This window comes from Cydia splendana, chromosome 17 (assembly GCF_910591565.1).
Source record: "Cydia splendana chromosome 17, ilCydSple1.2, whole genome shotgun sequence".
Taxonomy (NCBI): Eukaryota; Metazoa; Arthropoda; class Insecta; order Lepidoptera; family Tortricidae; genus Cydia; species Cydia splendana.
The window spans coordinates 18,959,188-18,972,648 of NC_085976.1; the positions used below are offsets into that span (position 1 = coordinate 18,959,188).

The 13,461-nt window shown below is 38.3% G+C and overlaps 1 protein-coding gene across 1 annotated transcript in view; it reads left to right on the forward strand.

Moving 5' to 3' along the window:
* The first annotated feature begins 2,354 nt into the window (after positions 1 to 2,354).
* LOC134799027 (lachesin-like) overlaps positions 2,355 to 13,461 on the forward strand; it is a 196,125-nt gene continuing 185,018 nt past the window's right edge. Inside the window, exon 1 of the mRNA XM_063771449.1 lies at positions 2,355 to 2,768. The gene's annotated coding sequence lies outside the window, so the exon portion shown is untranslated. The remainder of the gene's footprint in view (positions 2,769 to 13,461) is intronic.

Consider the following 13,461-nt stretch of genomic DNA (forward strand, 5'->3'; position numbering starts at 1 on the left):
ATAATATGAAAATATATATTAAGTACCTACATATATATGAAAAGCCTGTTAGGGTCCTACTGGGACGTAGAAATAAAATCGCGGACTGGATAAAATTAGATTCGGTATTCGTCCGTTGCCGGTGAAGTAGGTAAAGCGAAGTGGTGGGCCGCGGGTCGCTCGCGGCTTGCCGCGATGACGTCGCGTGCTGCCCGCCGCCCGCGCGTCTCCTCCCGTGCGTATATCCAGTACTTAACAAGCCACACGTAGTGCTTATGTAATATGCTGGGACCGGATTAGTTTCAACGACTTGTTACGATTTAGAAATGGTTTTGATACGACCTTGACGATCATCTTGGTAAATCGCTTCATCTCGCATGCACCATTAAGCGTGAGCGATTTTCAAGGTCATAGAAAAATAAGATCAAAACCGTAACAATTATATATCCCCAATTTAATTTTAATAATTATCAATTATTAACATTGTTTCGGGCTCCTAGTCCGGTTACTCTCTTTCTTCATCCGGTTCGAAGGACCATGCGCAAGGAACTTTTCATATTTTACAGTATTTGTTGTTATCACAGGGACTCTCTCTGGTCGCATAACAACTTATGTTATATTTTTAATTGTCATAACACTTTATGCATAAAATTGTAAGTCATAAAAATCTTTAGTCAGAATTATTCCTGAGCATAACTGGGTTTTTTTCATAAATGAGTTATGTCATAATTTTTATAGTCATTAATTTAATTTGCATAAAATTTTAAGTCATTTACTTGATATTCATAAGTATTTTTCGTTCGAAGTATTGCAATGCATAGTATTAATATAGACATAAAAAATTAAGTCATATATTTAGTTGGCATAATATGTTTTTTTCATAAATGTTACAAAGCATTAATAATACATATGTATGGTTGTGAGCAACCTACGAAGGAGAGGAGTATAGTCCAGTAGGAGAAACGGTTTTATAAAACAAACTAATCATAGTAGGTAGGTTAGGTTCGTTAGGTTTCTTTAGATGCCCGAAGGGCAAACTACGCAGAAGTAGGAGCCCCGCGTGAGCGGGGCTCCGTCGAATTAAGTGTTTGGACGGAGATTATAGGGAAAAGGTTTTTTTCAAGGAGTTGTTGAGAGGCTAAAATTATTTTCTTAAATTATTTATGTAGACCATTATGGTTGAAAATTATTATGCTACAATACGTTATACGTAAAAACATTATAAGTATCAATAAATATGCTTTTAGTTGGTATGACATTTGATTTATTATAATCAAAACCTATATGCACAAAAAATATATAACAACTGCTGAGTATGCCATTAAATATTATGGCTAAAAATGTATGACACAATATAATATGACTTTTCATTTGTATGCGCAATGATGATTATGACACAAGTTGTTATGCGCATCAAAGGTATGACTTAAACTTGTATGCAACATATTCGAGCTATTTTCTTTCTCTCTTATTTCTTTCTTCCCATGGGCCACGACGGAAGACGATCTTAATTATTCTTGAAGTAATAAATACCTAAGTACCAGTACAAACAAATACTTGGTTACCTACTAATAATCTGTCAAAAAAGTTACGAAAATCGTTAAGCAATATTGAAAATGATGCCGAGGAAAACCTTTTTATGGGTCAAGTGTTGCAATCCGATACATCTTCATTCCAAATTTTTTCGACCGGCCGGGGATTAGCATCTCTTGTTCGAAGAATTACGAAGTTAAGTTAAACTCCCTAAACAAAATTATTCAGATGTTCGAGAAATCCTTGAGGCCTTTGTCTCCCAGCGAGTGGCCTCAAATTATCTCAAATTTTTACCCGCAATTATATAACAATGGAGTTGAATTGAAAAGCACTCGGCCTCAGACAGCCGCGGAAAAATGGCGTCTCAATACGTTCCGGATAAAGGGAATCCGCAAATCCCTACAATATCCAATAGCGTAAAGGAAATGCGGGAAATTAAATTCCGAAGCGTAGCCGTTTGTGAGGAACTGTTACGCACGCCCGCCGCACGCGGGTTATTGAAATATACGAATTTATAAAAATACTGCAGGCCCCAGGGAAACGGCACGGGCGTCCTATCTGATCAACCCGTTCGCGTAGTGTGCCGCCAGAAACTTCTGGTTACAACCTACACGTAATCAATTGCGCTTTTAAATCCCTTGCACATTTGTATTTCCGTTTCCGCAGATCGGACGTTAACGACAATTCCGTCTGCAAATCGGAGATTCAAAATTGAATTTCAATGTCACAACAGCAGATATAAAAATCATCGGAGCCTCCGCCGATCGTTTGGCAGCGCAGTACGCAGGCGCGGGCGGGGTGCGGCGCGCGGGTGGCGGGGGGCGGGGGTTGCGCGCGCTGGCGCGGCCGCGTCAGTAGCCCGGCTCGCGCGCGCGGGACGGTCGTGTGTTGCCATGCCAGCCCCCCGCACCCCGCAGCCCCGCGATCGAGTGTAGTGTCGCTAGTGACCCAGTGGTGGTGGCTTATGTGGAGGAGCGGGAGCACACGAGCGCTCTGAACGCGTAAGTGTCGCGTAAACAAACCCGCAACTTCGCTAGAGATGTTCCAAAGTTTGCGAAACTTCATCTTTCAAACTTTAACTATTACCCCCTGAACCCGTTTCAAACTCGCGCGATATCAATTTTGCGCAGTGACAGAAACTTAGCTGACGGATGTGGCCGAATTGACTGCGTGAATACGAAGGATGTGAAGTGATAATGAGGTAGTTTCTCCGGCGTATCTGCGATCAGCGGATCAAAGGCGCGATACCATCGCAGGTAACCCCGCATGAATAAATTTCCTCGGCTTTTCTTTGAATGGAACTTGGGCTGGACGGTGAACTTCGTAAAGTTCCTTATTTAAATATTCATAAAAGCTTGCAGTAGCCTGAATAAAAGTGGGTGTTATCGCGGGAATTTGCATTCTCGCCGGCGGCATTAATTAAGGCGCGCAAGTGTGTCAAGAGGTGTTACACGGCATTAGCGGCCGCAGATACCCTGAATAAAACATTCAATCTCCTCTCTTTGATTAACCCCGTCAGCCTAATTACTTACCCACCTACCGCACGACTCGTATTGTAAAGATCGACGTCCTTAAGCCTTAAGTAAAGGGTGGCGGACTTGAGGGAAAACAAAGGTTCTTGAGGAAAATTCTTTGAAGAAAATTTAATTTATTAAAACTTCTGAAAACGCAAATCCGGTGCTGCCTGCACTTAAGAAAAAATATGGAGAGGTACTTACCTACCTACTCAATCTCTTTAAGAGAGAAATCCGGACTGAAACTGATTTTCAAGCTATGGTTTAAAACGAAAACTGAAGTCAATCTCAAGTCAAATAGCAATCGCTACTTCACAAAAGTACAGCTCAAACACTGAAAGCGCTGGTACTCAGTCGCTTTATGAATGGGAAAGTATAAGAAGCCTTCAGCAATACACGAAGCTCTTCTAGTGGTAGTGCGCCTTGTAACGGCCACTCCGAGGCTGAGCAAAGCGCAACCTCTTTAATCCGATAGCGAAACTGAATAGCCGGCCAAGAAATAGTTCCAACCTTATTGCAGCCGGGCATTCAGCGCTAGAATCGCTTTACCGAGGGTTGAATGGGATTAGCCCTTCCAAGCCCTGCGATAAACTAATATGCGGACTCGAATTGGCTTCGAATAACCCCACTTATAGCGCGAGTCCGTCAACGGGTAAATAGCTTCCAAGTTCCTTGGGACTTCAAACATTTAACCTTCTATAAATTTGACCCGGTTGTTACATAAATTTTCACAGCATCGTTTGTACATAGCTATATATATTCCGAGCTAAATTGGTAAAAGATACGCATCAGACGATGACATCGTTTCTTTGAAGGTTCCGCTTGAATCCACTTTAGTATGAGTGAATAAAATTTCATCGAGATAAGTGCCGTCTTTGTCCGGGCGTTATCGCCGCAGCCGTGTAAAGCCGGCGATGCGGATCGCTCCCCGGGGCCCTGATAAGCCCGTTCTATAAACCTTCACTATTCCTTGATGTGATTTAACGTTACACTAAAAGCCACAGAGTTATGGCTGTTGTCGACCGTATCTTGGTCATTTCAGACGCTGACCTACATCCCCTATATGTAAATCGTACGCAAAATTGCTCGCAGTCCTTTGGCAATCATCGAAATTAATTTCTTCTTGAAGGACCCATCAATTAATTATCGAGCGGCTCGCGAGCCCATTGTGGACGGAAGAATATTCGATTAAAATAATTAAATAATTGTCGAGGGCTGTCGCCTAACAAAGCGTTGAATTATTCACCGGAACAAATTAGATCCCTGTCAACACAACTGTACCTAACTCCCACGTTTCCCGAAAGGGCCTATGATCTTGGCCGCTCGAACGCCCCAACTCCTTTGTGGGTGACAGAGCTTCGGCGCTAGTTAAATGGCTCGGCTATGCGGACACGAAATTGTATCAGAGGAATTAGATTACGATTTGAGTCGGGTTAAAATGGATGGCGGCCGCGGTGACTGCTATTTGTATTTAATGCTCCTGAAACTACTTTCCAACACAAACTGCGAAATCATGACATTAAACATGAAAAGTGAGAAGTTCAGAGACGACGTGTAAAAGGTTATTCTAAGGTTGTTAATTAATATTTACCGAGCCGTGAGCCAGCTTTCACGGTGTTACCGTTTCATAATACAAAGTGAAATATTTGAGCCCCTAATCCTAAAGAGGGTGCTCGAGTGTCCTCCCTCCCAAATATATGTACAGCCAAACGGACTAAGTCCCTCGCGAAATATTACGCGGAGCAATATTGCTCTTTTGGCGAATTCCGTAATCAAATCGTGCGCTGTGCGCTCGACGCGGACTCGGGCTTTTGGCCCATAAAGGAGGTTCAAATAAATCTGTAGGTTTGGAGAAATTAATATATATTTCCGAGCGCCATTTTGTCGAATAGTACCTACTGTCTTAATGTCGGTCGCTATCAAGCGGGTCGCCGGAGGTTTATTGTTCTATTAGGTCGTTGGGTTACAATAATATCTCCGAACAGTTGTAATGAGCGGCCATTAGTTGCGGTGCGATGCTTATCCGCGCGTCAACTCGCTTAATAGTTTCAAATGAAGTCGCGGCCCGAACATACCGCAGTGGGTGACCCCGCGATACGATCTCTTGTCAATAGCCCGACTCATTTGTTGACATCGCTTTTCGATTCTTTTAATTACACGTTCATGACAATCATATAGCCGTGTTTGTGGAACACCTGTCATGTCCCAGTATTACTTATGTACTGATTGAAAATTAATGGGCGCTGATTCGATCGCGGCTATTTTCACGATTGTGGATAAATCCCCTTTGAGCCGACCCTTCTCGCTGTCAGGCTCCGACAACTCCACAATTAAACAGGAATTTTATAGAGGGACATTTCTTTTGTGAACTCCATTGAATTGGGCACGGGGTTTCTGTAAGTTTTCGCTATTTTCCCGCGGCAGCGACATTTTGTGTACACATTTTTATAGCGCCTATAATATGAGATTACATTGGGACGCGGGGAAAGTTAACGAGTTCGCTGTAAGTGTAGACTTTGTAGGTGTGATCCCGCATCTAGTAGCTCCGGATGGGGTGTTAGGGGATGAGCTCCACCGATTCGATCCTACAGAGCCGAGCAACGTGCTCAAATCCGTAGACACGACAAGACACGCAACACGGTAACCCGACTAAGTGGATACTCGACAACACATCTCACTAGCTTGGCTGGGACAAGTTGTATTTTCTCGCTTGTCTCTTAGTGTCCCTAATCCCTATCCCTTTCTATAAAGAAGGTTAGAAATACTGTTTTTTTTTTGTTAAAAGGGTCTGTGTTATTTAAAAGATGTCATCTACATAAATGTCAAGCTATTAGAACCGTTTTGAAATGCAAATGTTAGCGAACGACGTCGACTGTCCGGCAAAATTAAAGCGAAGTGCATCCCATTCAATAAAGGACAAACTGCCCGCTCGATGCCAAATGCAAATCTGCGGGCATAAAAGCGGGCTAGATTTTGTACTAGTACTATAGGTACATACTATTTGAGGGTTTATATAATTTGCCATCAACTCCGTTAATTGGATTTCGGATTGGTATAACTTTATTAACGTAGCGATTTTTATTGGTAGCGTGGTTCGATTAAGGCGATCCCGGGGCCATGATTAGCTCGTTCCTCACCCAAATGAAAACGGCCGTAATAGGGCGCGGTGTGCCCCGCTGAAATTAGAATCGTGTCTTATGAATTCCTTGAAAAATTATCTTCCTTGTCTGAGATATTGCGAATTTTCATTCATCACGGCGTCAGAAATATCACGTTTTGTTTTGAGGGATCGAAGTTACCGCGTTAACAATAATGTCAGCGCGTAATAACCCGTGATTACGGCCGTATCGTCGCATCGACAAATTGGAACACGGTTTAATTTCACGGGGTGAGTTTGTTGAGAGCGCTGAAGTCTGACAAACGAGGCGCTTACGCCACTGTCTGCGGAAAGAAAACAATTTTCCTCTCTTTACGTTTCCGCTCCACATATTCTTGCTCGCGTATTGTAAGACTTTCATAGTAATATCGCCGCGGCATGTCGATATCAGATAGTGAATCATGTTCATGATAACATGGCATTTTCGCGACTCCCTTTATCACCGTCGAAGGCCTGCCATCTCTACGATATATTTGCAAGCACGCGTCAGTAAGTGTGGGGGACTTTCGGAATAAATTTCTCATTGTCGTCACGAACTCTTCAGAAGGGGTGCGGTGACAGTTTTGAGGAAAACCAATGGTGCGTCGTGCGATTATAACATAACAACCTTCAAACTCCAGATGTACTGTTTAGTAGTACCTACTATTCAAATATTTTCCGGGAAAGTATAATTCCTCATTGGCAGCAGGTTTTTGAATATCAATGATCAAAGCAAATGTTGGCGCTAAACAAAAGTGGGAAAACAGCTAAAATAAATTTAAAAAAAAACTTGCAAGCCTTTGTGCTCCGATTACAGACATGAAGTTCGGGCTAAGAATTTTGTCTTACAAACCTCCTCAAACCAAAGTATTGTTTCTTGGGTCGTTTCTTCCAGCAATGTTTCCAGTAACATTAAATATTCATTTGTTATTTTAAGTGCTATTGTCCTGCTAGTGATTATTTTCTACATCATTTTGTTAGTCAGAAAATCAGAATGGTAACCAAAAATTAAAACTATCTTTTTGTGGAAGTCATCCACTAAAAGACAGTTTATGGTACTCGGCATACCAATACGCATCATTAATACATTTAACAAATTTTAAACCCATACTTTCTTTTACTAATTGCGTCCCATGGATAGGTGTAAATTAATACAAGTTTAGGTCATTTCAATGCAAAGATAAACAATGTTCAATAAAAGGTTTAGAGCTTTGATGTTGCTCAAATGATGCTTTGATATCTTCAAGCGTGCATTCAATATTCAATGGCGGTGTTCCACCGAGCACATGATTCGATACCGAGTACGGTCCGGCTCGACTCACGTGAGCACGACGTTTCCTAATTGAATCCCAAGTAACAATGCAAATGGGAAAAGCTAATAAGAGTACGAAGCGTTCATTTTGTGGCTGAAACGCTGTAATGGTGGAGCCATTACGCTGGAGATAGTAATGCAGTTTTTGATGGAGCGCGAAGCGAATGTAAGAGTGTAAAGTAACCTATTTTGTTCTTGATAGTTGTATTTCACTTGGTGAATTTCTGTGAGATGTAGTAATATAATTTAAAAAACTAAAAGAATTTACTTGTTAAAATAAGTAGACTGTAACTAAAAGGTTTTCAAAAGATAATCTTTGTTTTTATAACGTAGGATACATAAAGCTTTTAGAAATAAGAGTTTTCTTTATAAATAAGCTTTCCTTTAAAACGTAGGATTCGGATAAATACGTCGGAGCTCAAAGCGAGAGTCGCCCGCGACAGAATTTCATTTGTCGATGTCAAGAGACGCGGGAGGACTACTGATATCCAGGGTTCCGTTGAAAACTGTTACTATCTCTTAAAAAATCATTCATATTTTGTAAGCATTTTCTTAATGACTATGTTTTTGTTAAAACGTATCTCTATCCACTGACCAAAAAGAGTAGTACCTTGGGGAACACCTCATTTTAGTTCAGATAAAGGTCTGGTCTAGTTGGTGTTCTATAAGTATGAATTTAAAAAAAAATGCGTTTTTTTCTGTTTATTTCTCACTGCACCCACATGGACGCTTTTCTGTTTCGCCCTATGGTTGACTGGTAGAGAATGCCTATAACGGCATTAAGTCCGCCTGTTGTACTTCTTGTATGTGCAATAAAGTTTAAAAATAAATAAATAAGTAAATTATTTGTTTAGAATAATTGAGCAAGTTTTTTGGCACATTATAAAGACATAACTGAGAATAAATAGTAAATTTAATCACTGAATGTTATAATTTTGCTACCCCGTCCAAAGCTACCTATAGAAAAGTCGAATGAAATATCAAATGCGCCACTTTTGGTCAAAGCCGATAAAGGCTAAAGAAGTAATTTAGCACACGAGGTTTGCACGAACGAACCCAAAATAACATTATTTTTTTACATCACAACTTAAGATACACTTCAGCGCGTCGCAAAGTTTTGTCCTTGCGGAACCCAGGGGCGTAGTTGCCTAACTTTGTGGGATATTCTCGTTTGACACTTCCTGGGGTGTCGTTCAGATCACTCTTCGAGTCGAAAACTTAGACAAAATAGTATAAGCTCTGTTATTACTCATGGTTCTTGATGACCTCGAGTAAAATGTGCCTATGCTCGCGAAATGGAGAATATTCTCCGTCACGACAATACGACTTCCATTAATATCTCTGAACGATCTATGCTTGGTTTCTTCGGTTTATATCTAATGACAATCATGATGTTTTTCTACTATCCTACTTAAATAAAGTGTGTTATTATTTTTAATTTTAAAACTTTTGATAAAATAAAAATATTAAATCATTCTATAAGACGCATTTAGCTAAAGTGATTCGGAATGTTTTTTTTTTTATATTTGCATCTAAGTTTAACATTCCTGCGTTAAAACAAAATAATATTATTTTAGAGGCATGTAATGTTCTCCATAGATTCTATTTATTTCAATTTATATTCATTAATCTGTGTATAACTGTATATTTATTATAAGGTTTCACACGTTAAACTCAATATATGTATATTATTATTCCTAAAGTAATCAATCTTGTTTCTCCGAAATGACTCCCAAAATGCAGCCTCAGCTCATGTTTACGATTTCACTAAATGACACGACTCGTTCAATGGAACGAGCTACAGAGTTATTTATTAACAAGATCTAAAAATCGAAAAAAGTGTTAATAACATGAAACTGAACCGAATACTTATATTCATTAATAATTATCGACTTATCGACGATGTTTTTATTTACTTACAGATTATTTTTATTCAGAGAAACAGAAATGGATAAAAAAGTTCATGAACAGAAGTTAAATAAATTTTCTTTCCATCCGACATTCGTAGGTTATATTCCGATTAAACGTGTACGCCCGCCTGTGATCTAGGTCGTATTTAACTTTTTTCGCTTTGAATAATGTGTTTGGGCGCTCGTGGGTTCTTTAGGGAATACCTTTTTAGGACAAGCGTGTTGTTCTAGATTTGTGTAGGTTCGAATTATTCATGACATGCTTTTTGTCAATGCACCCTTCTCGTTCTGAATATTACCTGTATGTTTTTTTGATAATTTAATATCTTGTTTCAGATGGTATAGCACGAGTATGTATTCATTTTATATTAAATACTGGGAACGCAAGTTAATACAATGACATTGAGTAATAATCATTTTATCTGCTTCTTTCTTGACTTCTACACCAAATTCTTTTTCATTTAAATACAGTTACGTTTTGTTCCTTAATATTTGAATACAAACTTTCATCATCCAATAGACAAAGGATTTTTCATTCTGAACAAAAACACAATTATATTGTCTTTGTGCTTGGTTTTCATATCAATCTCTTTCATTGCACTATTCACCACCGACACATCGGTCAAAGTTGCCATAATCACCCCAACGTGCCACATTGACCCCGTTGTATTCATTCTGGGGAATATGCTCGTTCGAATGCTATTCATAACTTTCCGTGAAATGCCTTTGGAAATGTTATACCTTTTGAAAACCGCTTTTTGTTAATTTTGTTTATAAAATGTGATTTTCATATATGAAAAGCGAACATTTCTTATAGAATGTGATTTAAGTTCCTCAAATTTTGGCTTATGGCGTTTGAAAAAGAGTACCTTCTTATGCTAACATTTAAAGTGTTGAATTATTATGTCATATAAATTGTGGCGACTGATATGTAATTAAATTTTATACATTTATATAATAATATATCATTTCGTGGCACTTTCTCTTTTTTATGTTTCTCTGTTTTGTATAAGTTTTTATTTTGTGTTTGTGCTCATGAATAAAATTATTTCTATTCTATTCTATTCTATTTTATTGAATTCAGCGTTACAACTGCAGTAGTTCAGATTTTCAACACTCATATAAAGAAATGTTGTACTTACTCATCAAATAAATGTACACCATTCGGTATAACTTTCTTCCAAGGATCATTTAACTACATATGTTTGCAGAGATTCAGAAAAGAATACCTCTATTTATTTACCCCAATTACGCGTCTGCAAAGAGCTTTGACTTAATGCAAATTCCTCCAAGGCATGCCGGCAGCGGAGGCAGCCAAAACCCAGAATGTACTAATGGAGTATCAGATTCCTGCATTCTTAGTACTTTCTTCTTTTGGCTGCCACTGTAACTGATGAGAAAATCTAAAGTAAACAAGTAGCGCGGAAAATTCCTCGAAACGCTAAGCGGAACGTGCAATTGCAGCGTCAACATGACCTGATATCTTCATCCTTACCCCTCTCGTAATAGAGTTCTCATTACAAAGGCTTATGTAACGATTGGAAATCGAATGAAGACTTATAGCTGCTGTAATTGCGCTTTAAGACATGTTCGATTTTATAAAGTTGTTAGTGTAAAGCTTTTGCCTTTGTTGAGCTTACGTAAGCAGTTTGTGTATTCTATATTGTTCTCGACTCGTCTAGTTGACTGAACAATGAAACATGAAACTGTTTGTTTATGTTATTCTTGACATTGTTTGGGTAGTAAATTATTTCATGTTTTTTTCTATTGAGTTAGTGCGCCATATATATATATATTCAATAACCACACTTTAAATTGTACTCGCTGTATTTTTTTGTTTAACAATTTTTAGCAACGAATACTACCAGAGATAGATATTGTATGTTAGTTTAAGGTTTTATGCCAAATTTCATGTGATCGAAGCATGTTGTTTTAAAATGAGATGATGATGATGAATGAGATGTTTTGATTTCTAATGTTTGGGAGCGGCTTTTTGGCGACGGGTTTGTGTGGCTCCTAAGTTATCAAAAAAATTACAAATCAAGTTAAGATTAAAGGTCTATTTACTAACAAAATAAACTACAAGCTTTTTCCAAACATTTTCCCTACCTCTATTACTTGTGAAGTGTGTTTTATTATGTTCGAAAAGATAGACAGCGGGCGAAAATCGAGGCTAACTTGTACCCCAGGGAGCTCTCGGGCCGAGTTTGTTCGTAACGCTCTGTCAACAAATCATAAAGATGGTGGGTGTTGAATATTGTAGGCTTCGGACCAACTAATGTTAAATTCAAAGCTTGAGGCGAGTGCAGTGTTCAGACTTTAGAATTTGTTAAAGTTATGACACGAGCGATATACATAGTATAAGTACTGTATAATACAGCATGCTTATATATAATAATCACACAAATGTATATCAAGAGCGAAACTAACTGCCATCAAACTGTATTGCAGTTTGGCAATACTGTTTCAATCTTACACCTTACCTACAGAATTCTGATGTAGTACATATTTTTTTCCTTCGTAGGTATTTTCTCGGAAACGTTCGTATTTTTCATGCTAGTTTAGTCAATGTCAGTAGGAGGAAAGCCCCCAGTGGCGGAGACGCCTAAGGTTTTTTGAAGAAAACAAGAAAAGTATTTAAAAAATGTATCTTTATTTATGAATTCTTTAGTCAACTAAATTTAGATTCGAAATAATATATCACAAATGCAACTTCTACATAAACTAAATCAAAAACGAAAAGTAAGCTTTAGTGAATTAAAAACTTGGTACATAGGTACTTTCATTATTACATTTATTTAGTGTATTTAAAAATAAAAACGTAATTGTAGTATACGGTGCCAAAAATAATAGAAAACTACCAAAATACTTCGCGGTAGCTATGTTATTATACAAATATATAAATATCTATGATAACGTTAAGCTAACTCGATAATGTCGATATTTAATTCAGTACTTTATTTTGCCACAAAAATTCCATGTCTGATTATAAGCTAGGTACTCTTAAGTAAATAATGTTTCTTGCTCATTAATGTTGTATACATTGTAATATTCTAACGCGTTTAAACCATTCTTTGTTATTAAAAAAAGACGAATGATATAAAGAATCATAGAAACAATACGTCAAAAGGATTTTTTTTACGAAAAGGTGTGCAGTCTGGCACAACCACGTAGCTTGTCTTGTTAGTTGAAGCCGTAAAATGAGGTATAGCATTTATTTTGTGTGTGGTTTTGCATACCCCTCGAGAATATTTCGTGAGTGCGTAGCTTATGTGTCTTGAACATAAACACTCTCTTTGCAAAGTCGTATCGATCCTGGGTCCGCTGTTTCTGAAGCCAGCAAATACAGTTTTGTGTTTATAATAAAGGTAAAGGATAATATCTTTCTTGAAGCTCTCTTTGCTAATATATTATTTAATACCGTATTTGAGTATTTTTTTATTCCTCTTTCCATCATAAAATAAACGGGTAGATGCCTAATTATCTTACTTCATCTTTATAGGTGTGTTAAAACCTTCTGCCTCTTAGGCCCACTTGCACAATTCCACTAACCCGGGGATAAGCGGTTTAACCGTCAACCCAGTGTCAAATTGCACTGGTAACCATGTTAACTCCAGGTTTAACCGGTTAACCCCGGGTTAGTGGAATGGTGCAATTGGGCCTTATAAGTTGTATGATAAAAGTCTTAGAATATATATCCAAATCGTTAACTTTTGAAGTTATAGATATACTAGTTTCTGCCGCAACTTCGTCAGCGTGGAATCATGACGATGATTAATTAAAATTATCCTATTTCTGCCTCGAGCTTCGAACTGTCTCCATATACCATGTTTATCTTAAACGGTTCAGCGATTTAGGCGTGAAGAGATTACAGACAAACAGACATTATTTTCATAAGTAGTTATAATATTAGGTGATGTAGTAGGTACCTATTATACATTGAGTTCCATTTTTCTGAAACGGAAGAGTCATAGATCGGGCCGTACAAAGCAATATTTTCGTTTGTCGCGTGACGAGGGTAGGATGATCAAACGGACAGATGTTTCTTGAGACAATCTGACAGCAGAGGTCGATGAA